Source organism: Lepidochelys kempii, chromosome 1, assembly GCF_965140265.1.
Source record: "Lepidochelys kempii isolate rLepKem1 chromosome 1, rLepKem1.hap2, whole genome shotgun sequence".
NCBI classification, from domain to species: Eukaryota; Metazoa; Chordata; order Testudines; family Cheloniidae; genus Lepidochelys; species Lepidochelys kempii.
In genome coordinates, this window is record NC_133256.1 from 290,685,742 (window position 1) to 290,711,758 (window position 26,017).

Consider the following 26,017-nt stretch of genomic DNA (forward strand, 5'->3'; position numbering starts at 1 on the left):
GCACCTTAGAGACTAAGACATTTATTTGAGCATAAGCTTTTGTGAGCTACAGCCCACTTCATCGGATGCATTCAGTGGAAAATATAGTAGGGGGATTTTATATACACAGAGAACATGAAACAATGGATGTTACCATACACACTGTAAGGAGAGTGATCAGGTAAGGTGAGCTATTACCAGCAAGAGAGAGAAAAAAAAACCCCTTTGCAGTGACAATTCAGGTGGGCCATTTCCAGCAGTTGACAAGAAGGTGTGAGGAACAGTAGGGGGGAAAATAAACACGAGGAAATAGTTTTATTTTGTGTAATGACACATCCACTCCCAGTCTTTATTCTAGCCTAATTTAATGGTGTCCAGTTTGCAAATTAATTCCAATTCAGCAGTCTCTCCTTGGAGTCTGTTTCTGAAGTTTTTTTGTATGTGTCTGAATCTCTTCTTCCTCTGGAGGGAGACACAGGCCAGCTTTTGGCTCTGGATTGCCGCTGTCCCTCTGTCTGCTGCAGCCACCCGGCGCGTTGGTTTTTCTGGCAGCAGCCGTACAGCTTGCTTCTTCAGTGGCTGCTGGGCGTGAGAGGCGAGGCAGCCCAGCCCAGCCCGATGCGATTCAACACCATGTTGCTCCAAAGCTCACCCAGGAGCCCCAGGTTGTACAGGCTATGAATGGGCTCTCTCCCCGTCCGAAGGGATTTCATTCATTCATGAATTGGTCCCAATACAGGAAGGAGGGGAAATCTCCCCAAAGAGCTTGGCTTTAAAGGGGAAACCAACTCCACGCTCATTTTTCTCCCCAGCGATTGGCGCTCTAGGGAGTTGCAAAACTGTGTCCGAGGGGATTTTTCGTTTCCTCTACTCATTTGTGCGTCTGTCTCTTTGGGTTAAGCTGGCCGCTTTCCCCTTCCTTCTGAAGGGGAAGGAACGAGACGCCCGCGCGGGTGCTCGGACCCGCACCCTTTTCTCCCGGGGGGTGACAGTGCGGGGGTGCTGGCGAGGAGAGAGAGGATCTAAGGCAGGCGTACGCTTCAGCCCACGATGTGCCTGGGGCTAGTTAGTCTCTCGGAAACTCTGGCGGTGGGACTCCTGGAAGGGCTACCAGCAATACAGGGCCAGCAGCTCCGCCACGTTATCTATTAACCGGACCTGAGTTCCCAGCTCGGACGTACCTGGGGCAGCAAGAAGGATCGAGGAGCCGGGGCAGCCGTGGGGAGATAGATATTGGGGAGGCAAGGACCATCTCCTGCCTCGTCAGGACGTGCCTGGCTTGACTGTATTTAAAGCCCCATCAGCTGCCTCAGCTTGTCTAAAACAATCCCACCACAGCCAGCCAGCAATCTGGAGAAGTACGTGCGGGCTGATTCCCCCCCCTGCAGGTGAATCTCTTACTCTCCAATTACCTTTCCCGAGAGGGAGAAGGAGCGAGGCGAGAGGGGGCAAAGTCTTGCTGTGTATTAAAAGCAGACCAACCAGAGGTGGAGTAACAGAGGGGGACTGCTGAGGGATGCGGTTAATTTTTCTTCCTTCTCTGCTTGCAAGGCTGAATCGGGACCTTCACTGATCTGGCAAAGGGGCGAGAGCTGCGCTGTCCTTTTTTAGCAGAGAAAACCTACATCTCTCCTTTATAAAAAATCCTCTGCTCACTTTTAAATAGTGCACAAGAAACACCCCCAACCTCTCCCTCCAAAGCCCCCTCTCTTCCCTGCACCTGCTTGCCGGATCCCTATTTTATTTCAAGATACAATCCGAGAGGAGTGGGGGAAACCCCCACGCAGCAAATTTACCCCCCCCCGCCCCGAACAAATCCATGCCAGTGGATGCCGGAGGAGGATTGGGATTTTGTAAGCGATGCAAGTGCGATAAGGCTGGAGTTTCCCCCCGGAACCTGAAGGAGGATCGCTAGGGGTTTCCAAAAGGAAGCGGGGCTGCAGGTAGGTGAGAAGGTGCCAGCTCTCTCCAGATGTGAGCGGGCTCAGGCAGCTGCAGCTCCTGCTTTCGGGCACCCCAGTCCCCCCGCCCGGTACAGCGTTGTGCGGGTTTCGGGTGAGTGCAAAGGGAGATCTCCCACTCTGCTAAATTGTGGCGAGCTCCCGGCCCTTCACGTTTTGTCTTGTCTGATCCCTTGGTGAAGAGAGATGCTGGAAGTATCCAGCCAGTCACTCTAGCATCCGATCAGAGCTGGGCGAGGAAAGAGGTGGAGGGGAGAAGTTCTGGTTAAAGCGATTTGTGAATGAGTGGGGGTAGGGAAGAGACGAAGGTGAGGAAGGGTATTTAAGTGAGTCGATTATTCCAACCCCTCCTCTCCAGTACAAAAAAGTTTAAAAAAAGCCTCTTTTGATTAAAGAACTGTTTTTAATTTCACTCCGCTTTCCAGTTCAGTGCTGGTTTGTAAACTTACTGGACTCCTGATAAATAGCCCAGTGGGGCACTAATATGGATCAATGAGATGTGCCAGGTGTTTCTTTGAATTCTGTCCATTTTTGATTATTTAATCCTCCACATTTCTGCAGAACGATGGACGTTTTAGTAAGATTATCAGGTTTTCTGCCTAATTATTTTCATAAAGAGCATGGCTGATAACTTCCAGAACCTCAGATACCGGGCGATTTATTTTGGTTGGAGACAGATCGCTCTATTGGATGGCTTAAGGGAGAGGTTAAAGAGTGAATCGTTTTAGGAATAGTTTTAAAAAGGTCTATATAACGTATGGTTTATGACTTCAGTTCTTTCCTCTGTAAATGTTCCCCAAATCGTGGCATCTAACCTGAGACATTTCTTGCCAATATGTTTTGCTTGTTTCTTCCCATTTCAATGAGCTAATTTAACGGCTCAATAGCATTTTATCTGTATTCTGTTTCATAGTGGGAAGGTTTTTCCTTCCCAGCCCCCCTACCCCAGGGTACTTGTGCAAGACAGAGTTTTTTAAAATATCGGCTTTATTTCCTGTAAAGCTAGCTGTGGGATTAGAAACACAAGCTGTCTATGCAAAGCACAAAGAGCAGCATCTTTCAGTGCCCTGCTAGGAGCAGAGTTGTCATGCTTTTCTCTATTTTATTCCTCATCCTTACCAGGAGGTTAAACAACTGCCTGAAGCACTTTGAATTACTCTATATGTGTAGTTACAATAGTCTCTTTCCATTCTTTGCTTGGAGGGTATTAATTTGTTGGAAAAAACAACTGTACAAACCTGCCACAATAATAATTTTTGGCTTTGTAACTAGGAAATCTTGTTTTGACTCCTGAAGAACTGTTAATTTAAATAATAAACAAATAGAGCCCCATAAAACATCCAGGGTGTTAGGGTCTTCTCACAGCACTGGATAAATTTAAATGATCATTATTATCTGGTTGCTCTTTCTTACCACCTGCTTTTAGATATTAACATTCAGACTGGTACCAATTTAACACTTTAAAGCTACTTTATTAGGTGATACATTACTATTTTTTCTTTGCTTGTAAGATTCCTTTATGGAGCATAACATAAAAACCTAAACAAACTAAACAGTCCTATCCCACCATGGCTTTCGGTAAACTTGAGAAACATGACCCACTTCTAAGACAATTTTTAAAGGGGGCACAAAGGATTTATTTATTATACTTGTCCTGTCGCAGTAACATTTCAGTCACTTTACACTGTGAATATATGTATGTATCTAATCTTAATAATTTCATAATTGTTCACGTAACAGTGGTAAAGTAATTCAGCTAAATCTCAGTTTTAGATATTACTTACACAGCTTTGATATTGTAATGGCGATGTTCACCTGAGCATCTATTTTTTCAGTTTATTACTGCCCTGACTTACCAAGCTACAATACTGTTCTTACTGTAAATGTAAACTATTTCAGTACTATGATTTTAGTGAAGAGGGGACTATAGTGATCACTTGTTTTGTATTAGATCAGTCTTGCTATTTACAGCATACTTATACTGAGTACCATATATTATCTGAGCAGGAGGCTTTTGAAAGAATGAATTTAGATATGCTGTTTAGTTGATAGTAGGTGATTTTGAAATAAAATCTTGATTCCTGTCATACTGTTTTAATCAGCGAATGAGAACTAATCCAGCGCCTTGTCATGTATTTGACATGTAGTGTAATGTTTTTGCACATCTCTTCAAGAGCACCAAGGGATTTCATTTTACACGTAGGCACAAGTCATACAGTTGATTGTGCTAGTGCGGAGCATAAGCAGAATTAGTGGAGTTGAAAATTGTAATGTGTATGTAGACAGATAGATAATACTAGAGAGCTTCAGTTACAATGGCAAGTTGCAGACTGAAGATTCATTGAGCCTCGTTTAGATTTATGTTAAAGCAGATGTGCAATCTCAAAGCAATGTGGTGGCCTAACAGCATTTAGTAGCCATCAACTTTCATAATGTAATCAGTGGAGCTGATAGAATGACTCTGTTTTCAAGGATGAAAGCATAGGTTTTCCTTTTATCTATTAAGTGAAAGAGACTTCCGGTAAAGGAGCTCTTTGCCAACAGTCTGTGTACTTTCTGGTAGGCCCAAAAAACCTTGGCATTTTTCAAATATGAGTGTCACCACACTTACATGTAATATTTAATTGGTGTAACCTATTTTTCTTCTGGAATGTATTATTGCCTACTAGTAACTGTGTAAAGCATAATAGTCTATTAGAAGAAGATCATGTAGCACTAATTATGTGTTAGGTTTGACTACAGGTAATAGTAAAATACTAAACATTTGTCAATCTCATGCACTCATCAGTGACTGTGGAAACTAGGAAACCGTATAATTTACTATTCATATACAAAATGTGACCATTGTTTTGAAACTTTATTTTGAATGATAGTTCTATCAGTGAGCAAACAGTTGTATGCCTCTCTTTTAAGTTGTGCTGTGTTTTATTAGAAGTGCCTCATTAAGTCACATTATTCTGCAGCTGCTTGTTCATTGAAAATTCAGATAAGAACAGGGAACTTTATTCAGCACTGCAGCACTCTGTGTGTGTGGGTGTGTTAAATACTAAAAGTTGAAGGAGGGGAAAAAAATCTTCCAGGATCGCCATAATAGGAACATCAAGCATACTCTTTTCTTGTGATCTATGGATGGCATTTACAAATGCAATTCATCAATGTATTTATTAGTCAAACATCACCAAAACAAAGAAAATAAATTAAAGCAAACAGACTGCATGCCACTGTGAAGGGCAAAGCAACTAAAGACTGCGAAAACCAATTAATTAACGTTGGTTCTCATATTTACAATCTATATTTAGTCATCACATTTAAATAAAAGGCAGTACTGACATGTCCATTGTCTCATAGCCATTGATTTTGTAATATCGTGTAATTCTGCTGGAAATGGCATTTCATTTGAAAATACAGGTATTCCATTCCATTTTCCCTTTGAAATAAAGTTCTTAAAGAATGGAAATAAATGTTGTGGTCTGATTGAGGGCCTTTTTGTTATATTCATCAGCTTCTTTTGAATATTAAAAAATACAACCCTACTCTTTGCATTTTAAAATAATGTGGCAGCTTGTCAGCCGGTGTAAATTGTCATAGCTCCATTAGAAGCTATGACAATTTATACCAGCTGAGGATATGTCACATTATCTCTAGATGTATAACATTGCTAAATTTTCACTTTATTTCTGAGTATATTTTAGGTAACAAAGATGTAAATGCAAACCGTTCAGTTTTGGTTTCCTTTGAAGAGATGTAAGGAGACCTGTGTATTATTGCTTATTGGCTTACAATATGGAGTTCAATTTATAGAGAGTTTAAACATTAAACTAACCTATATGTAATACATTTTAAGCATAAAGCTCTATATTCGAACACAAACGACAAACATTATTTTAAAAGAGAGGACTGCCCATGGAGCTGTGCCAGTTTACTCCAGCAGAGTATCTGGCCCAAGTATTTTGTTTTGCAAATCACAGAAATATGTTTGTATTTAAAAAAAAGTTAGGTTTGCAAAACCCATCTACATCCAATATGCAGACATAATGTCAGCTGATAGCCACATTGCAAACAAGACCTTAATTACTTGGGAATATGGTGAATGGTGACATCACCAATAACAATAATTTCATTTGGCTTGTAGCCATTTCCTTGTGTTAGATAAAGCACAGCAAGGCTGGGATGTCTATGCTCCAATTCTGCACCAATTCTGGCCATCTCCAGCTATCTTTTTATCACTATGTACAGTCAGTTGTCTATCAAAGGAAAACAACAAAATAATCATGTCAGCCGAAAGCACTCTTCCATAACAGCAAGCAACGCTTTCTCACTTCCACAGATACACAATTCAATTCATTTTTATATAGCTCCCTTCCCAAAATGTATTTCAAAAAACACTTTGGAGAGAGAAAATAATAATGTGATCATGCTTCACAGTAGTAATTACAGTGGGACACAGTACACTTCGATAAAATGGAGACAAGTAGCCAAACAAGCTTTCTTAGCTTTTTCTTCTTTTCTGGTACATCAGAATAGTTCTCTGCAGAATGCTTTGCAACTGTAGCTGGTGATGGAGGTAAGATTTGTCATGTGGTTTATGGAAAATGTTTTCTCTGGACTTGATCCTGCAGACCTTTATTCATGCTAATAGGCTGCTCACATGAGTAAGCAGTTGCAAGAACAGATCTTTTATCTTAAGCAGTATGGAACCAGTCACCTATATAAATGCATGTGTGTGAGCTGGAAAGAGGGTTAGTTAACCTCCTGTTTTAAGGTTATCAAACCTCATAATGGCTACTGTGTTAACAGTGTTTCTGGTAGCTGCAGCTGACATCTTATTTTTGACCCTCATAATGTAAATCATGAATATGAGTCTGTTAACACCATTGTGTATAGACTTTTGTCCGATGAGAATCTTCTTTAACAATGCTGAGGAAAGGACAAACTATGAACTAGAATGTGTGACAATACTGACAGCTTTTTGGAAAGGTGGATGATGAGTATGTCTGCGAGTTTGTCATGGAAGTCATGGATTTTGTGACTTTCCGGGACCTCCATGACTTCTGCAGCGGCTGGTGCAGCTGGTCCCGGGGGCTGCCTGAACAGTTTGGGCAGCCCCAGGGCCAGCCACACTAGCTGCTGCTGGGGCAGTCTCGGGCCACCGTGCCCTCCCCCCAGCAGCAGCAGGAGTTTGGGTGTGGGAGGGGGCTCAGGGCTGAGGGTTGAAGTGTGGGAGGGGGTGAGGGCTCTGGGTGGCGCTTACTTTGGGACAGGCTCCGTGGAAGCAGCAACATCCCTCTGTTTCTAGGCAGATGTGTGGCCAGGCAGCTCTGCACACTGCCTCCGCCTTCAGACACTGCCCCAACAGCTCCCATGAGCTGCGGTTCTTGGCCAATGGGAGCTGCAGAGCTGACACCCGGGGCAGAGGCAGGGGCAGGGATGCCTGGCCATGCCTCTGCCTAGGAGCTAAGAGAGGGGGATGTCACTGCATGCAGCCAGGTAGGGAGCCTGCCAGCCCCACCAACTGCCCTCTCCCAGCACCAGTGCGGGTCCCGGGCCATGTGGTGCCCGTGGGCCGCACCCCCCAAGATTTAGTCAAGGGTATATGTAAAAGTCATGGACAGGTCACAGGCTATGAATTTTTGTCTGCTGTCTGTGACTTGTCCATGACTTTTACTAAAAATGCCCTTGACTAAAATGTAGCCTTAGTGATGAGAATCTCCACTTATCTGTGCTACAGGGATGGCCACATCAAATTGCTGAACTCTGCAAATTAGCAAGTGGACATACACAATAGAAAAAGAGTACTGGACATTTATATGAACAGCAAGAATTTCCATAGTTATAATGGTACGTATTAAAATGTATGTTTTGTAAGAGAGAGAAATTCATGCTTTGAGGCACGAACCAATATCTAACTTAGAGGGGGGTAGGAGGAAACTTTGCCTGGGGCAGGTAATCCCATAATGACCTACTGCAGGGTTTCTTGCACCTTCTTCTGCAGCAGCTGGTTGTGGCCACTGCTGGAGACAGAATACTGACCTAGATAGACCATGGTCTGATCCAGCATGGCAATTTCTTTGTTCCCAAAATGCAAGGAGAATGCATCGCAGCTATGCTTTGTTCATTGACTTAGTAAAACTAAACAGCAATTGTCTAATATGTGATAAGGTCTTATTAATATTTTTTAAAAGCTACATAGTACATTTATTTATGTCTTAGTAATACGCAGCCTCACAACAGCAAGTTTTCGGGGATCCAGGAGTAGTTTGTTAAAACTATGTTCTGTGGTTACTTTCACAGCTGAGGCTTTTTAGGAATGTGCCTCTGTGCACCTAAGATTTCAGTTTAGCCCTTTGAGTTCTAAGCTGGACCATACTTCATAGTAAGATATTGTATCATTACATGTAATAGTGTAAAATACAAGGGAATGGTGTTTTGATGGCTCAGAGGATAGATAATGTGATTCAGCACCTTTCCCATTTAGGTCACTACCTGAAATTTGGACCTGCGCCAGTAATGACTGAAAATGAATACCATTTGGAAGTTGTCTGGTGGTTTATGTGAAATGAGCTGGTGGTCTCAGTCCAGTTCCTATTGATCTAATGTCCAGATCATAAAAAACACAAATGTAATTGACAAAAATGGCATGCTTGCTGTTGATGTCCACAGAGAGGCCAAAGATTGAGGCCTTATCAAGAAAAGCACTTAAACATGTGCTTTGTAAGTGAATAGTCCCCATTTGACTTCAGTGGGACTGCTTGCTTTCTTAAAGTTAGGCATGCACTTAAGTACTTTGCTGAATTGGGGCCTGAACATGTATGCAGACTACACTCTTGCTGCTTTGTGACCAGGGTTGAGGCACATCGATGCGATGTTTTGGAATAGCAGCCGTGTTAGTCTGTATTCGCAAAAAGAAAAGGAGGACTTGTGGCACCTTAGAGACTAACACATTTATCTGAGCATAAGCTTTCGTGACCTTCAGCTCACTTCAGATTCCAAGGCCAGAAGGGACCATTATGATAATCTAGCTTCACCTCCAGATTTTAAAGGTAGAGGACCAATCTCAGTCTTTGTGAGGGGTTGTCCAGGATTTGAACCAGGGATCTTTCTTACCCTAAGAAAAAATCAAACCCTTAGACCAGCGGCATAGCTGAAGCACAAGGGCCTATAACCTGAGCCCTGCTGCCCAGGGCTGAAGCCAAAGACTGAGTCTTGCTTCAGGTGGTGGGACTTGGGCTTCAGCTCTGGTCCAGGACCCCAGCACCGGCAACCTCATTAAAACAGGGTCGTGACCCATTTTGGGGTCCCACCCCACAGTTTGAGAACCCCTGCCTTAGACCAACAAGCCATATGTTGAGAATCTTGCAGTTATCCAAGCTCTGTGGATAAATGCACAATTTAAATTCTCCATAATCCATCAATGACAAATATTATATACACTTACATTTAAAACAAAGATAGAAATAAAATCCAAGAAGGCTCTAATAGCAGATAGTTTTATAAGATTATATTAGCTACCCATGCATTTTAGTATTACAAACTACAAATATAGTCTTAATATTGTTCAAAAGTGATGTCACTAGTGTAGAAATAAAATAAAACGGGATACAACATATTCATATTCTCACAAAAATGAGGTCATATTTAGAACTTAATTGGGAAAAAATCGGTTACAGTATTTCAACAAGAAAACATCAACATGACTGGATTCTGTTACCTATATTTAACTTGTTTTGAGACCCATTTAACTGTGTATTTTAACAAATAAGAGCCTAGCTGTATATAAGTTAAGGCTTTCAGTTTTATCTTGTGATGTGGTGATAGTAACAAATAAGTAAAAATATGGTCTTTTGATTTATGATGTTACACGAACCAAAGGAAAGACACGTTTATGTGCACTAATGCAATATTACAATATATTCAGATATGGTTATTATAGGTAGAACTGGTATTGAACTGGTTAAGGTTGACCAAAACCTCCCATTTTAAGATCCTATTTTTGTGTATATAAACTGGGATCCTAGGCTCTCTCTTCCCTCTGGATTTAGATGATGTACTGACTGTAGCGTTGACAAGGTATCGGGTCCTTGACAATTAAGAGGTTGCACTGGTGGCCAGGGGAAGGACTATAAATTGGTTGTGTGGGAGACAGAGAAATGAGAATCTCCAAAAGAACGCAGGGCCCTATACGCATCGGCTGATTTTTGACTGTGGTGAACCCCAGACTGGGGAAGTTTTGTTATGTACAGATATATACACACACTCATGGCAACTTGCTTTTTACTTACTGGTGTATAAAGCTTATCTTTTGATGGAAATACTCTTCCTGATGGTACCTATGTTTTGATTCTGCTGAGTTATTTCACAGCTCAGACACCAACCAACAAAAGGAAGGAATACAAAGATTTCTGAAATTTCCACTGTTAGATTGTTAGCTCTCCATCTTTAAATCTGAGCCTGGTCACTGCTGCACATGTATCCCTTCATGCTCTTAGATCCCTGTAATAGTTAGGTACAATTAGGTAAGGAAAAACAAACAAGAAGGAAGCTGAAGCTTTACCTTTGCCATTCTTAGCTTCTTTCTGTTTTTGAGCATATGTGGTCTAATGTTTTGGAGTTTATCCCCAGTATAATTAGAGACAACTTGGCTTTTCTCAAGCATTTTGCTATCATACATTTTAAAGCGTTCCTAAGGTTTGTGTCTACTGTAAATACATATTTGAAATCCACTGAATATACTTTTAGGCTATGATTTTTAAAAAGCATATTATTTACATCACCTTTAGTGCAATAACATCCATCGGTTAATAGATATTTTGGTCTGCAGAATAATCTTGAAATTGCCTAATTACCTGATAAATGGCAAAAGTTTTGAAAAAAAAAACATTTTGTAAAGAGAGTGCTGACACAGCTATAACTATAGAATGGCATGAATGTATGGTATGTCTTAAAAATCTAGTCACCATAGCTATCTAAAACATATCATACTAACACACACTTTCCTCTCTTCTCTATCAGACCATCCAACCACCCGCTATCTAACCCAGTGGCTCTCAAACTTTTTTACTGGTGACCCCTTTCACACAGCAAGCCTCTGAGTTCAACCTCCCACCCCCTTATAAATTAAAAACACTTTTAAAATATATTTAACACCATTATAAATGCTGGAGGCAAAGTGGGGTTTAGGGTGGAGGTTGACAGCTTGTGACCCCCGCCCCCATGTAATAACCTTGTGACCCCCTGAGGGGACCTGACCCCCAGTTTGAGAACCCCTGATCTAACCTCTTCTGCTCTCCTTGCCCTTCCTTTCCTCCTCACTGTTGTATAAACTCACCTCATCTGCATTGGTGTCATATGATCTTTCCGAATGTCAAGTAAATATAGTCTGCAGTTAGCAATACCAGATTGCTTTCCTTCCAAAAAAGTCTTTTTTTTTTTTTTTTTTTGGTATGCCATGACCCATCAGCTCAGAGAAAGCTGCAAATGATTCTGGTTCCCAAATTTTCAATATATTTTCTATTTAATGAGCTATGAAATATTATGCTCTTTTAATGCATTCCTGAATAACTGCATTCCTCCTGATAATTACAACTTTAGACTGAAACAGTTAATTTGAAACCTACAATAGTAGTAACATTATTTGGCTATTCTTTCTCCATATCCATCCTCTGGTGATTATCTTATTTGAACTTATTTGTATGCTGAAATTCTGAAGACTATTGTCAGCCACAGGTTGTCATCGGTACTAAATAAAAGTACTATTCCAGATGCTATTTTAACATCATCCACAATGAAAATGGCTGTATAAATTATTTAGGCCTTGAAAAGGTTAAAAGAATCACTTTTTAGAGGAGAATATTTTTGAGTAACTTAAGATAAACATCATAGCAAGTAATTGTATACAAAATATACTGTATAGACGCTACCATTTGTGTCAGTATATAATTCTCATTGATTGTTTCTCTTTTAATCATTTTAACAGAGCAATTCCTCAAATTAAATAGATATCTACTTAAAAACTTAAGAAAATGTGTGGATAACTCAGTAGGGATTAGTGAATAAAACCATCACAGTTGATAGTTTTTACTTTACATTACATCTGTGTTCAGTCAAAAAGATTCTATCAGTTAGGTTCAGATTGTGCAGCCCCACTATTGTGATTAATTATATAGAGTTATAGGTATAAATTAAATGCTATGAATATATATGCATTCTGCAAACAGCATGATTTATAGTGAATGCACCCACGCCCCCACCAATTCTCATCTCTTCCTCAGTCTTTTGGCTTCTCCCATTGTTCTTGCCCCCCACAGCCTATTAGTAACATAAATCACTGGAATAGAGCGCCTTTGTCCATGGCCCTGGATCAAGACTGAAGGGGGGGAGTGTAGGTTCCAGAGACTCTCTGCCCTTCAGTGTCTCTCCTTAGTGGGTATTCCTTTTTTCAGAGACATCTACAGTGAAGTTACCCACACAATAGTAAGCTTAATAAAAACAAGATTTATATAAAAAACCCAGAGATAATAGAATTAAAACAAAAATGCGTTGCTTAACATTTACACTTATAAATTAAACTAGATAAGGCATTTTCAGATTGGTTACAGAGAAGAAAAAGAGAAAAGTGAAAAACTTGCTTCTCCTGAAAGCAATCCCCAATCTGACCACACTGTGAGCCCCCTTTTCTGTCTAGATATCAGCTTTTCACTGTGTCTGGTGATCTCTCTCACTGCTGTACTTGGACCTGTTTATCAAGCCCTTGCCTCTGGATTACTTGCATTTTCAGACATGAGTGCCTGGTCCAGCCTATCTACCCCCCTTCCCCCTGCTTTCCAAACCAGTTTTTTCCAGATATCTACTCACACAATATGGTTTGGGGACTGGGTGCAGTCTCTAGGAGACTGGCCATTGAGGATACAAAGACTATTTAATGATGATTAATAGCACTCTGTCAAATGCTTAACTACGGAACTAAGATCCCATTTCAGAGACAAGGTTGTCTGGTTCTATTTGTGGTCAGGTCTCTTGTTAAACTTCTCCAAACAAATTTTTCTTTTGCATATATAAATAAATTATGGGCGTATTCCCCAGATCCTCAGAGTAAATAACAGGAAGAAGCATATTTTGTGCATGAATGAAGGTGGGATGATAAGTACATTATATAAAACAACAAAAGGAATTGGCATTTCATACAACATATTCTGCCAGTATCCCAGTATTGCCAACACCATGTGCTCAAAAATCATGAGTCTGACTCTAAAAAAGTATGAGTTTTTGCTTTTTAAAAGACAGTTTGTGTGGTTTGGGTCTGTGTTGACTTGTGAACTCCCCTTGTCCATCCCTAGTGTGTGCACATGTGACATTAGTGTTGCCAAGTTTCAGAGTAGCAGCCGTGTTAGTCTGTATCAGCAAAAAGAAAAGGAGGACTTGTGGCACCTTAGAGACTAACAAATTTATTTGAGCATAAGCTTTCGTGAGCTACAGCTCACTTCATCGGATGCAAGTGTTGCCAAGTCTCCCAAATTGGGTGAGGTGATGCTGGTTCCTGCTGCAGGAGCTCCTGCTGGCTGGCTGACTGGTGCTGGGCTTCTAACTTCTCAACATTCAAAGTAATTCAATGTCTCCCCCACTGTCACATCTGCCTGTCCCCAGCCCAGCAATTAATGAGGCACACCCAGCTTCTACATGAGTTCTGACTCTGCTTCTGCCTGTCCCCCCAGCCTCAGCTCTGCTCCTTCTGCTGGTGCATCTTCAGGGGTTCTTCACCCCATCTTCCAGACCTGGGGTGGGGGGGAACTCCAGCTGCCCCTCTTTCCTTTTCCAGGCTTGATGTTGCAGGGAGGGAGAGGGGGAGAGCAAAGAACAGAGTGACCCATTGTTCACAAGATGCAGGAGAGGGGATGAGGGAGCAAGGTGCCCCTGAGCTGACAGGCTTTTTCTGCATCTTCCTTCCTTCCCCTCTTGTGACAGCAGTATGGGTTGCTTCCTCTCTCCTACTAAAAAACTCCTCTCTATCTGCTTCCTGCAATGGCCCTGACTGGCGACTCTTCCCCAGGTGGTGGGGAAAATGGGGCAGGAAGTCAGAGGTGTCTATTGCCCAGGAAGGGCTGAAATTCAGGGGAAGGCTGGAACCTCTCATGTTCTTGCTAGATTGGCTCCAGACCCAGAAAAAAGTCATGAGGATATTGGAAGAGTTGGTTACACAGGTATCAATTCCCAGCATCAGAGTTTCAGGCAGAATCCAAACCATTATTGGTTCCTTCACGTGAATATAATTGTCGTGGGTGGGTTGTGGACAGGCAGACCTACTAGTCAGAGCGAGAGTCCACAGTCACTAGACAGGAACCAAGAGGCAGATGGGATAGGATACTAAGAGGTCAGAAGCAGGATCCAAACTGGAGGTCAGGGACCACAAGTCAGATGTGAGGAGTCAAGTCAGGGTGGGATGCCAGGAAATCAAGGAGCAGGAACAGGAAGCACAGAGCACACAGTTCAGAACAAGGGGGAGCCCAATTGTTCAGACAGCTTTCTGTGCTTGCTGCTTGGCCAGTGGACCAATCGGCTGCTCTGGGGCATTGCCAATCAGACCTCATGGGCGGAGCTTCACACTCAGGGTAGGCTTCATAGGTCCCAGGTAAGCCACTGAATCCAGTACAGGCCAAGGAACTGGTAGTCTAGTTTCTGACAGGGTCTGTCTGTGCAGAAGTGTTCTGTAGAAAGCCATACCTTCTGTCCTATGGTGTAGGCAGGGCCCTGTTGTCTATGCTTGTCTGTATGCTTTTTTAGAGTAGCAGCCGTGTTAGTCTGTATCCGCGAAAAGAAAAGGAGTACTTGTGGCACCTTAGAGACTAACAAGGTCTCTTCACCTCCTCTTAGATGTAATGCATGTGTTGTTCTAGGTCCAAGACAGGTGGGTTGGGGGAGCATATGGGTAGTTGTAGGTGAAATTGGGGTGGTACCCATAGTTGATAAAGAAGGGGCCATGGCCGGTGGATGCATGATCTGCATTAAACTTCGCTGTAGGTAATTGAAGATGGTTGACATTGATTGGAGAAAGGTATCTCAGTTCGACAGCACTGGGCTATAGCCTTCAACAGGGGAGATGCCCAGTCTAACCCATCTCTTTTTACAGCAGGTTGATTACTAAGGTCATGTTGGCCTGGTCAGAGGCGTAGGTTTGGAGACACCAGAAACAGAAGGCAGCATTTGTTCATGAAACCCTGGAACTGCTGGCAGTTCCCATCAAACCGTTTGGGCAAAGCTATCACAGGCCCCTGTTTGGGGCAAGGTATTGCAGGCTGTGTTCGCAGTGTAGTATTCGCAACACTGAACTTCCTCACTTGCTCCTGCAGCCTCTGGTTGTCCAAGGTCAGCTGCGGAACTTGGGCTTGTCATTTTTGATTATTTGTCTGGGGGTAGAGGGCCATTTGGGTGAGTCCTATGGTTCTAGTGGCTTCTAGGTCTATCCTTCTCACACCAGGCTTGGTTCTGTAAGGTTACTGTGGTCAGAACAAGCTGTCATGGTCGGAGATTTGGTAGTTGGAGCCAGAATCCACAGCTGTGAGACTGGAGTCGGCTGGGTCAAGCTACAAGTGAGTCAGAAGTAGGAGACAACTGGAGGTCAGGAACCACAACTCAGATGCAAGGAGTTAAGCCAGTTGGGATGCCAGGAAATCCAGGAGCAGTAGGTGGCAGCACAGAGTCCAGAACAGGGGAGAGCTCAGTTGTTCAGACAACTTCCTGTTCCTGCTGTTGGTTTAAATAGGGCCAGTGGGCCAGCAGCTTTGGTACTCCACCATCAGGACTCCACCATCAGACCTCAGGAGTGAAGCCTCACACTGGAGCTGAGCTTCATGGGTCCCAGATAAGCCATTGTCCGCAGGCTGCCAGGTGGGGGCTTGGAATGTGGTAGCTCCCATGAGCCCTGCAGGCCTGGGTTTGAGACAGTGTGTCATGACAATAATGATAGTGCACTTATTCCAAATTCCAGGTTACCAGAAAAACAGTATAGTTTTATTATACTTTTCTGAATTGCTGTGTGGATGTCTTTGTATTATTGTCACAGGCTGATTTGTACCTTAGATCTTTCAAGTCCCTCTCATAGGCTCTTGGTGTGGGAGAGAGACCCCAGCTTCTCCTGGCTGACACTCCTTAGCTTGTCTTCAGTCAGGTCAACACATGGATCTTCACCTCCGATTAAAGCTAGTAGTCCTTAATTTTAGGTCTTGCAGTCTGATTCGCTCTTCTGGTTACTTTTGTGGAGGCAGCCTGGTGCAGAGTTGTCTCCCCTTTGCTGTCCCAGGCCTTTCACCTCCCCTTTCTTTTCTATACTTTCTTCTTTTATAGCAGGCCTCGTTTCCTCTATTGGTTGCTGCTTGGGTGCCTGTCTCAATGAGTGGCTGGTCTGGCAGTTGCATGGGGGTATAGTTAAGTGGTTTGCTTGTCAATAGGAGAGGTTCTCCTGCCCCCCTCTGTCTGAGCTCAATATGTGGTGTGTAGATCCTATTACAACACCCTTCCAAGGTGACCGGCTTCACTTCCTTCATCTCTTTCAAGGGTGGAGCTCCACACTACATCCTCTCTTGAAGTGGATCTAAGGAGTACAGACCCCTATTTCCTGGCTGTGTTAACATGAGAGGCCAAATTGTATTTGACATCTGTAAGAAACTTCCTTCTGGGAGCTTGTGATCTGCGTCTCATTAAAGTGACTCAAATCTGCTTTTTCAAAACAAAATTATTGTTCATTCACCCAAAGGTCAATACCCATCAGAGAAAAAGGTTAAAACAAATGTCTATATGCATCTGGTCTTACCTAAACTTTATCCTTTCCTTGCAAGTTTAGGAAGGTTCTGCTTCACCTAGATACCCCCACATCTGGGCGGGGAGAGACAGACTGTCATCCTGCTGTCTTCACATCCTTGGGTGTGTCTCTGATCACATCTAACCTTGAGCAGCTGCTGACAACTCGCCTCCTCCCTCTTTCTTGTTAGAGTTTTTAGCTGTTTTACTATCTTTTTGGTCTCTAGGTTCTGGCCTTGGCAAAATAGCTGTGTAACTTTTTTGGCTGGCACATGGAAAGAGCATCTTCTCCATGTCCCAGCCATTGTTACATAAGAATGGCTATACTGGGTGAGGCCAATGGTCTGTCTAGCCCAGGAGCCTGTCTTCTGACAGTGGCCAATGCCAGGTGCTTCAAGGGGGATGAACAGAACAAGGCAATTACTGAGTGATCCATCCCCTGTTGTTCAGTCCCAGCATCTGGCAGTCAGAGGCTTAGTTATCTTGGCCAATAGCCATTGATGGACCTATCCTCTATGAATTTATCTAATTCTTTTTGAATCCAGTTATAGTTTTCAGTCTTCACAACATCCCCTGGCAATGAGTTCCACAGGTTGACTGTGGATTGTGTGAAGAAGTACTTCCTTTTGTTGGTTTTAAACCTGCTGCCTATTAATTCCATTGGGTGACCTCTGGTCCTGGTGTGATGTTCCCTTAGCTCCCTTTAAGTTGTTTACCTGGAGACGTTTTATCTCTAACTATTGTTTCATATTTTGCTTGCTGTTCCTAATGACCCTTATTACACTGGCACAATACATTCACACATTCCAATAACCCCAATATGTTCTGACTATTTTAATAGCTAGCTCACATTTTCATAAAATTATTACAGATCAAACCCACATTCTCCACCATAGCATACAAAGGAATATATCTAATTCCACAATACTTGATATACTCATACTGAAGCTGGAGAGCATCTCTAATCATAAGCTCATATCATTGTGATGGTACAATATAAGAATTCAGAAAGATAGGTGTTTTATATGCCTCTCTGTTAAAAAGCTGTTACACAATAACTTGATTTGTTAATTAGATTAGGCCTTTTAATAATTGCTTCCTATGACAGGTTGAGCCAGGCGTTTCAGAGGAGTTCAGGGCTTAAGTTTGTAAGCTTTTTGGGGCAGGGACTGGCTTTGTTCTGGTCTTGTACAGTGCCTACCACAATGGGGTCCTGGTTCAGAACTCAGGCGCTTAGATGTTATGTTAATATGAACAACAAATAATAAGTTCTTCTTCTGATCTGTGCCTGGTTTCATGTCAAGTTAAGGGAATTCTGGGGCTTCTATGCTAGAGCCCATGGATTGTTAGGTCTGAGAGCAAGGCCTGCAGGGAAAGGAAGCAGCATTTTTTTTCTGCATGGGGGAAGAGCTAGATAGAAACTAGATGTTGGCGGAGCTCTCCAGTGACCATAGTCTGGGGCAAAGACCTATGCGGGGGGAGGGGGGTGTTCCCCAGTGAGAGGGAGCCAGGGAAGGAGCCTAGGAGCTGCTGTGCTATGAAGCCTTTGAAAGGGCTGGGGTTGAGGAGATAAGTAGGCCTAGGACATAGATCTGAGGGAAGAGTGAAGGGAATGACTGAGCTTGAGGATGGAGCCCATGGTAGGTGGAGGGACTGGATTATAGAACACCTACCAAAGAATGCAGAATCCAGGGCTCCTGTCCTCATATTTCCATTGTCTACATTGGTTAGCTGGTCTTACAGTTTTTGTTGTCAACGGGGGAGTTTACTTATGTGGAACACTACTTACTCTTACAGAGTCATGCACGTTGAGGAGGAGATTTTTGAGTTGGCACTCATGTCTTTGGTTCTAGTTTCTGTTCTTTGCAAGTGTGGTGAAGCCATTTCATTTACAGTTCAAAAAGAGTCCATCTTCATCTGCTCTAGAAACTTTTCCTGTGGATGCTTAGAAGGTCGTGTGTGGCCTCTCACCACATTTTCTCTGGCATCCTATATTCCAGACCTACATTTTCCATTCTAACTATTATAAATGCTTTCTAGCACTAAAGAATAAAAGACTGTAATCAGAGAAGATGAGAATGATGAAGAGATCAGGGACATTCTTTTCTTTTCAATGTAAATGACCCCTGTTCCAGGAGCACATTGTTTGAAAGCTGATAGATCTAAAATGCTCTCCCCTCCCTACTTTGTACAGCAAGTATTTGTGTCCTTACTGTACATTGGATAAAACAATATGCTGAAACCATTATATACTAATGATAAGAACTGCCCTAGGTCTACAAAGGTTGGACTTTTAAGTGAAATAATCTGCCACTATAATGAATTTTAAAGTCATCCAATGTTAGCACCTTTATAATTCATAACACGGATCTTTGTTCTTCTATCTTCCCATGCTTAGGAACACTTATCATCCTGACATTTTCTAGTCTGATCTACTTTTCACAGTCTTCCTTCATCAGTTACATTTCCCAGTGCCCTTATCATGGTTGTAGGGCTAGCTGTACTCTCTGAACACACCCTCTCAGGTGACAGGCCTTGTGTCTTTACTCTTTCTGGGCTGGAATCGCATGATCCTCCCACTCTTAGACTGGGCCCTGGGCTACAGTACCCTGTATATCCACCGTGCTTACAGATATAACTGGGTTTGGTACCTATGGTTCTTCCCTTCAGGAGCTGTGACCAGTGGTGAATAGAGTGACCTCTTAAACAAAAGTATTGTTTAATCTTAACAGTAGGAACAAAGCATAATATAAGAGGGGAAAAAAGGGATGTTAAAGCAACAAAGTGTCTACACACGTCTGCCTTACTGATTTGCCTATCATCCCCCTGTGGTTAGTCTATGAAGGCTTGACTTCTTCAGACATTCTAGCAGGTGCCTGTGTCAGTCTGAATTGCTTCCCAATAACCACTCAGAGAAAATATGAAAGGGACAGAGGTTCAACTATCTCTTCTCCGGTGGCATATTGGTGACAGCTAGCCCTGAAACCATGACAGCCCTATTGTTAAAATAGCATCATATGCACTAATGGTTAACTCTGTCTTCATTTTGTTTCTTAGGCTTCTACCTTTATAAAGCTTTGAAACCTAGTGCCAGATTGTTCCTCTTTGATTTCAGTCCCTGGGGGGGATGAAAGAAGCATAAAATGTGCTCATATGGCCTAAATCTGTCAGAGAAAAGGGAGTTGAGCCTTAGCAGGATCATTCCAGACTCTCTGGATGTCTCGCCGTGTGAATTCTGGATGGTAAAAGCTCTGTGGGTCTGGACAGTCTGATGGACAGTTGAAAAGCCATGTGAGGGGTCTCCTTTAACCTTTTCAACAATAGCTAACTTTGTAGCTGTAGTTCACCACTTTACTGGTCTTAGCAACTGTGCAAGCTTGAAAGAAGACTGGCTTAGTCCTGATTTATCGTGATCTCCTCTAACATAGAGTTTAGTATTTTAGTTAGTTGAATGGTCTGAAATGATTTGTTTTTGCAGTGACTGGGACTATCCATTTAAAAAAAAGCTACTTGTGGTGATGGTTTCTTTGTCTTGTGTTTCTTCACTAATTCAGAATTATGGTATGGAGTTGTATTTATGAAAGTCTTTTAACCCAGAGACCTCTGGGTTTTGCTATACAAAAATAGGGCTGCATCACCAAATAAAATACCTGAACCGCCATGAAGAATCTGAATCCAAACAATAAATTAAATATCTCCTTTCCTCTGCTCTCAAAAAAGCAAGCAAAAAAATTGTGAAAAGTAAACATGCCTAGTTGTGATCCACTATTAATACATAATATAATTACTCCTGAGGGAATTCTACACCAAAAAAATAAAAATTCTGCACACAATATTTTAAAATTGCGCAAATTTTATTTGTAAGTAAATAAATAAATGTGGAGGCTTCAGCATGGCAGTGGGGAGCAAAGGCCACTAGCTGTGTGGACGTGGGAGATGTCCCTGCAGGCTTCCCCCCGCCACCCCAGGGACAGAGACTAGGTGGTGAGGCTGCGCAAGAACTGGGCCTTCCCCAGAAACAACTTAGGCTCCTGCCCTTTGTGCCAGGTGCACCAGGTGTGGGCAGGCAGGCTCAGCCCAGCAGGATCTAGGTGTAGAGGGGCTTAGTGTGTGGGGGATACAGATGTGGGTAAGAGGGTACTGTGGGGGGCAATCTGGGTGTGGTGGCTCTGTTGGGGATCTGGGTGCCCATGGGCTTGAGCGGGGGGGAGTCCGGGTGCAGGGGCAATGGGTCCAGGTGAAAGTGGTTGGGGCTCAATGGGGAGAGGTCTGGGAGTGGGAGGATGGTGCTTGGATGTGGGAGGGGTTTGTCTGTGGGCAGCCATTGTGGAGAGTCCAGATGCTGGGGCTCAGTGGGGTGGGGGTCTAGGTGTGGAGGGCTCACTGGGGCGGTCCAGGTGCAGAGGAGGTGGGGGCTCGATGGGCCTGCTTAACAGGGGAGTCCCAGCTGCAGCTTCAACCAAGGGGACACTGCATGATGGGCTCCCACTTGCCTCCTGCTTCTCTATCCCCTTCTCTGTCCCTTCCTCTCCCAACTGTCCCCTGCTCCTATCTCCCTCCCCTCACTCCCACATCACCCACCCCCTGCCCTATCCCACCCTCTTCTTTCCCCACTGCTTCTTCACCTCACCCACTTGCCCTGTCCCACCGTGGGCACTCGCTGTTGTACCAAAAACAGGATGGCTTCAAGCACACACAAGGGCAGCACGACCATCACTAGGACCTAGGAGGTGGTGTCCAGCTGCAGGGTCAGTGAGCAGCACCCTCCTTCAGCCGGGCAGCTCTGGGTTTACAGAAATGGTGGGGGGCAGCGGCATGTGACATGGGTGCCCCTATGCCTCTCCTCTGTTTGGGGGGCAATGCCCCCCACAAACTACGCCCATGGGCATCCCCTGCCCCCCACCTCCAGGCGCAGTTTCCCTTTGCTTCCCCATCACTTTCTGCAGGGAAGCAAAGAAATCTGCGGGGGACATAGGTGTAGTTTGAGCGCTATATTTTGCGGGGCCAAAGCATGCGTGTGCACGTGCACTAGGGTTGCCAACTTTCTACTTGCACAAAACTGAACACTCTCTTGCCCCTGCCTCATCCCTCCCCCGCTCTCAGGCCCCATCCCTCCTCTGAGGCCCTACCCCACCTCCTGCTCACTCCACCCCCCCCAACCTCTGTTGCTCATTGTCACCGGGCTGGCTCAGGGGGTTGGGATGTGGGAGGGAGTGAGGGCTGTGGGTGCGGGTGCAGGCTCCAGGGTGGGGCCAGGGATGAGGGGTTTGGGGTGCAGGTGGGGGCTCTGGGCTGGGGGAGTGATGCCGAGGGGTTCGGAGTATGGGAGGGAGCTCCAATCTGAAGCAGGCTCCGGGCAGTGGGAGCTGCAGAGCTGGCACTTGGGGTGGGGAGCTGGCTGTGCAGCTCCCATTGGCCGGGAACCACCTCACCCTTGACGGAGGACATGCCACTACTTCCGGGAGCCACGTGGAGCTACGGCTGGCAGGGAGCCTACCTTAGCCCCGCTGTGCCGGCGATTGGACTTTTAACGGCCTGGCCAGTGGTGCTGACCGGAGCCATCAGGGTCCCTCTTCAGCCAGAAAACCAGACACCTGGCAACCCTCGTATGCACACACACACACGTGAACACTGAAACCAGTTCTCTTGTCTCACTGGCTCTCTCCCCCTGCCTGAAGTGGTACCTGGGTTGCCAGTGCTTGGGGGTGGGAGGCGGGGATGGCTGGCTTAACAGGGGAGCCCCAGCTGCTGCTGATGGTCACTCCAGCACCCACAATGTCACTGCTCTTGTGATGCTGCCGAGGGGATGCCACATGCCAGGCTCCTGCTTCTCCCCCACCCATTCCTGTATCCCCTTCTCTTCCCCGGCCCCTCCTCCTTCCTCTCCCCCCTGTCCCCTGCCTCCTCCCCCTCCCCTTCTCTTCCACCTGCCCCCTCCCTCCCTTTGCCCCTCCTACCCCTTTCCCCTCTGCCTCTTCCCGCACCCCCCCACCACTCACCGTTGCACTGGGACCCAGGAGGTGCCATCCAGCTGCAGATGCAGTGATCCAGAGTGCAGGAGAACAGGTGCTCTGTCCTGCCTTCTCCACTCCCCTTGAGCCAAAATGTGCAGGAGGGAGAGGCGCAGCATTGGAAAGACAGAGTAGCCCCCCGGCAGACTGAGCAGAGCAAGACCTGCAGGGCAGCTCGGCGCTTGCAGAAATTGGGAGCTGGGGTGAGAAGTGGCACATGACCTTGCATAACCCCCCCCACACCTCGCCTCTGTTTGGGGTGGGGGGCCAATTCTCCCCCTGCACCCTCCTAAACTACGCCTATGGCGGGGGGCCTTAGTTTTCTGCATGCACAGTGACACAGAATTCACCTAGGAGTAATGCAAATTGACTTTTAAAGAGAGAGTTTCCCAATTTAATATAAATAGAAACTCCTTTGAGATCTAAATGATTTGTAAAGGAAAAAAGACCTGAGTTTGTCCTACCTTGGCTTCTTTGTGATTAAAGAGAGTCTCCTTTTTGAAATAAAAAGTTCTGCTTGTTGTTTGAGGCTAAATTGAATGGTCAGATCTTGGAAGACATTAGCCTGCTGGAGGACTGTTAGGATTATAATATCACAGATACCATGGAAGTGAAACCTGATTAATTCAGATGAGAGGCAGTTTTCATTGAAAACTTATTTACAAATCTTTGTTTTGTTTGCCAATGCCAATGTAACTCAAAAACTTTACGAACAGACAAGTTGGTAGAAAAGATCTTTGCTCCAGCTTCAAAGCCTGCAACGTCAAGTAAGGGCTGAAAAAAATCACAGTAAAATTCTCAGTCCTTCAGCAAAACTAGGTTAGCCAGACTTGACATTCCTGATATTTGTTAGGTAAAAAGTAATCACACAAAAACTTGTTGTGGAGGAGGTCTGGGTAGGGACCATTCAGGCCTTCTTTATGCATTACAAAGAAGGAAAGAAAGGGCATGAACCTAATTTGATCTTCCTTTTTCAGGTCACCTTTCAGTGCTGAGAGCATCACTTAGAAAGCAGTCAACTCCTGCCTGTGCATCTATTGGGACCGTGGTAAAGAGAAAGTGAGGGACTGAGGGAGAGTTTTCATGTAGAGAAACAGGTTCTGATTGAGTATAAAGTCCCATTTATGGAGTTTCATGACATGAACAAAACGTAAGAGTTTAAAAGTAGTGTATTTACTATTTGTATTACAATAGTCCCCAGAGGCCAAGATCAGAATCAGGACCCTATTGTGCCGGGCACTGTAACAAAATAAAATAGAAGTGTTTGCAATCAGTTTTTTTTTTTTGGTGTGGCCAAATGAGATTTACTCTATCCCTACATTTAGTTTAAACTAAGCCCTTATCAGAGTGTTCACAGTAGTACCAAGGAAAGCTCCACTATAAAACAAGCCAGAGTGCTCTTTGAAGTATCAGACAGCTGGAAGAGATTCCTTCAGTTCTAAGCCTGAACCACTGAAATCTGCCACTAGATCGAGAGTAGTAAATCAGTGTGCCTTCACAGCTAGGACAACGATTCACTCATGTGCCTTGACTTATAAAGAGAGTGAAGTGCTTCATTTGTAATACATGCCAGAATTTTGATCAGCAGGAACAATCAGAATGTCAAAGATTTTCTAAACGGCTCTTTGGTGGCGGTTTTGATTTGCCCATAAGTCACTTGACCAAGATTCACTAATTTTATATAATGATTAGTCTAGACTGTTATTAAGGATACAGGGCCCCTCCTGTACCCACTGAAGTTAGTCACAAAACTACCATGTCAGTGGGGCAGGATAGAGTCAACAAGCAGAACTAGTCTTTTTAAAACATTTGAAAACAAAACACAAGTAACCCAGCCTTTCCCTCCTATTTATATACGGCTGCTTTTGCACAGTTTGGGATATGAAATTCTTTCCCATAAAAATACTTGACTAAAACTCTTATTTTCAAGATTTTTCCCATCCATTTATTTTGACGTGTTTCTTAGGGGTAAGAACAGTGTGGTTTCCTGAAGCATTTAGTTGCAGGACTCTGTTGTGCTAGCAGGGCATAACTAAGTGACTAATTGTATGCTCAGTGTCTAGTGAGTGTTGAACAATGCCTTTTCCCCCCTCATTTTCTGATTAATCTCAAAACACATGAAAACATTAATTATGGTTGGAAGAATTCAAACTACTACTTTGTGGTGATAGTTTTATTAACTTTCTTACAACTAATGACATGAGAAGTAATCTGTGAGAATGGATTTTCTCATGCCACAGCAATACAGACAAAAAACACTTTATAGTAGGTAGAATTGTAAGCTCCTGCACAAATCAGAGGATTACACCTTGCTCAGTGAATAAGCATCATCTTTCTTCTGTGGTTAGCTGCATCCTTTTATAACTAAAATAAAAGATGGTTAGCACAAATTTGCTTTTTAAATACCTGTAAAATGTGAAAGTATTTAAGCAGTACTTTGTGTGAATATCCAAAAACTTTATTTTAACCATTATTGGAGGTTTCATAACTAAAGACTGGACCTGCCTTTAAATACTATAATAGGTTGATATGCTTAGACATTAGGGTGATGGATGCTGTAAAAAACACTTAAGCCCTATCTGTGCTGGAAATAGTATCCATTGCTGACAACTGGTGTCAGCAATGTGTACAGCTGAACTGGTGTGAACGCTATTAAGGTGAAAGTGTAGAAAAGGAACTCCGTTGAACCCTATTTCATAAAAACCATGGTTAAACTCTGCCTAGCCAGTATTTCTGCCCAAGCCAAGAGCCTGCACGTAGGCAACTATGGCCTGAGTGTTCCAGAAACCAGTGGCAATAACTTTAAAACAACAACAATAGCAACTTATGGGCAATTATAGGTGAGCCCTCCACCTACTTTGGGCCACGTTCTGGTTGAGTGCATACATAGGCACTCAATAAAAACAGTACAAAAATCTGCCTTGCAGCGGTTGCACATCGTAGAAGATGACGACTACTCCTTTTTTGGTCCACCTGATAGCCCACTCCACAGGTTCCTGCAGTGAGTGCAACTGAATGGTGCTAATGAGTTGTATTCACATTTGTGTGCACATACGTGGCTCCCTGAACCAAAGCGTGCACCTACACAGTCCCCAGAACAAATTGTTCCTACACACTTTGAATAAATAGATTATGGCTGTTTGTAGGGCTGGTGTTAACCAGGAGATGGGTTACATTTGCAGGGATGTTGGGAATTGGATCTTTCCCCACAACTGGCAGATTTTGCTCCTAACTTGGATTTAAGTTCAGTTTTTAAGATTTAGTCTCGTCTTGTGACCG

General features: G+C 43.8%; 1 protein-coding gene across 6 annotated transcripts in view; it reads left to right on the plus strand.

The window, feature by feature from the left end:
* Positions 1-548: 548 nt before the first annotated feature.
* The window catches only part of TAFA2 (TAFA chemokine like family member 2), a 289,386-nt gene continuing 263,917 nt past the window's right edge, over positions 549-26,017 (plus strand). For 2 of the 6 annotated variants that reach the window (XM_073327948.1, XM_073327950.1), the window contains exon 1: positions 549-1,922. The gene's annotated coding sequence lies outside the window, so the exon portion shown is untranslated. The other 4 variants (XM_073327951.1, XM_073327952.1, XM_073327953.1 and 1 more) reach the window with 3 other exon arrangements.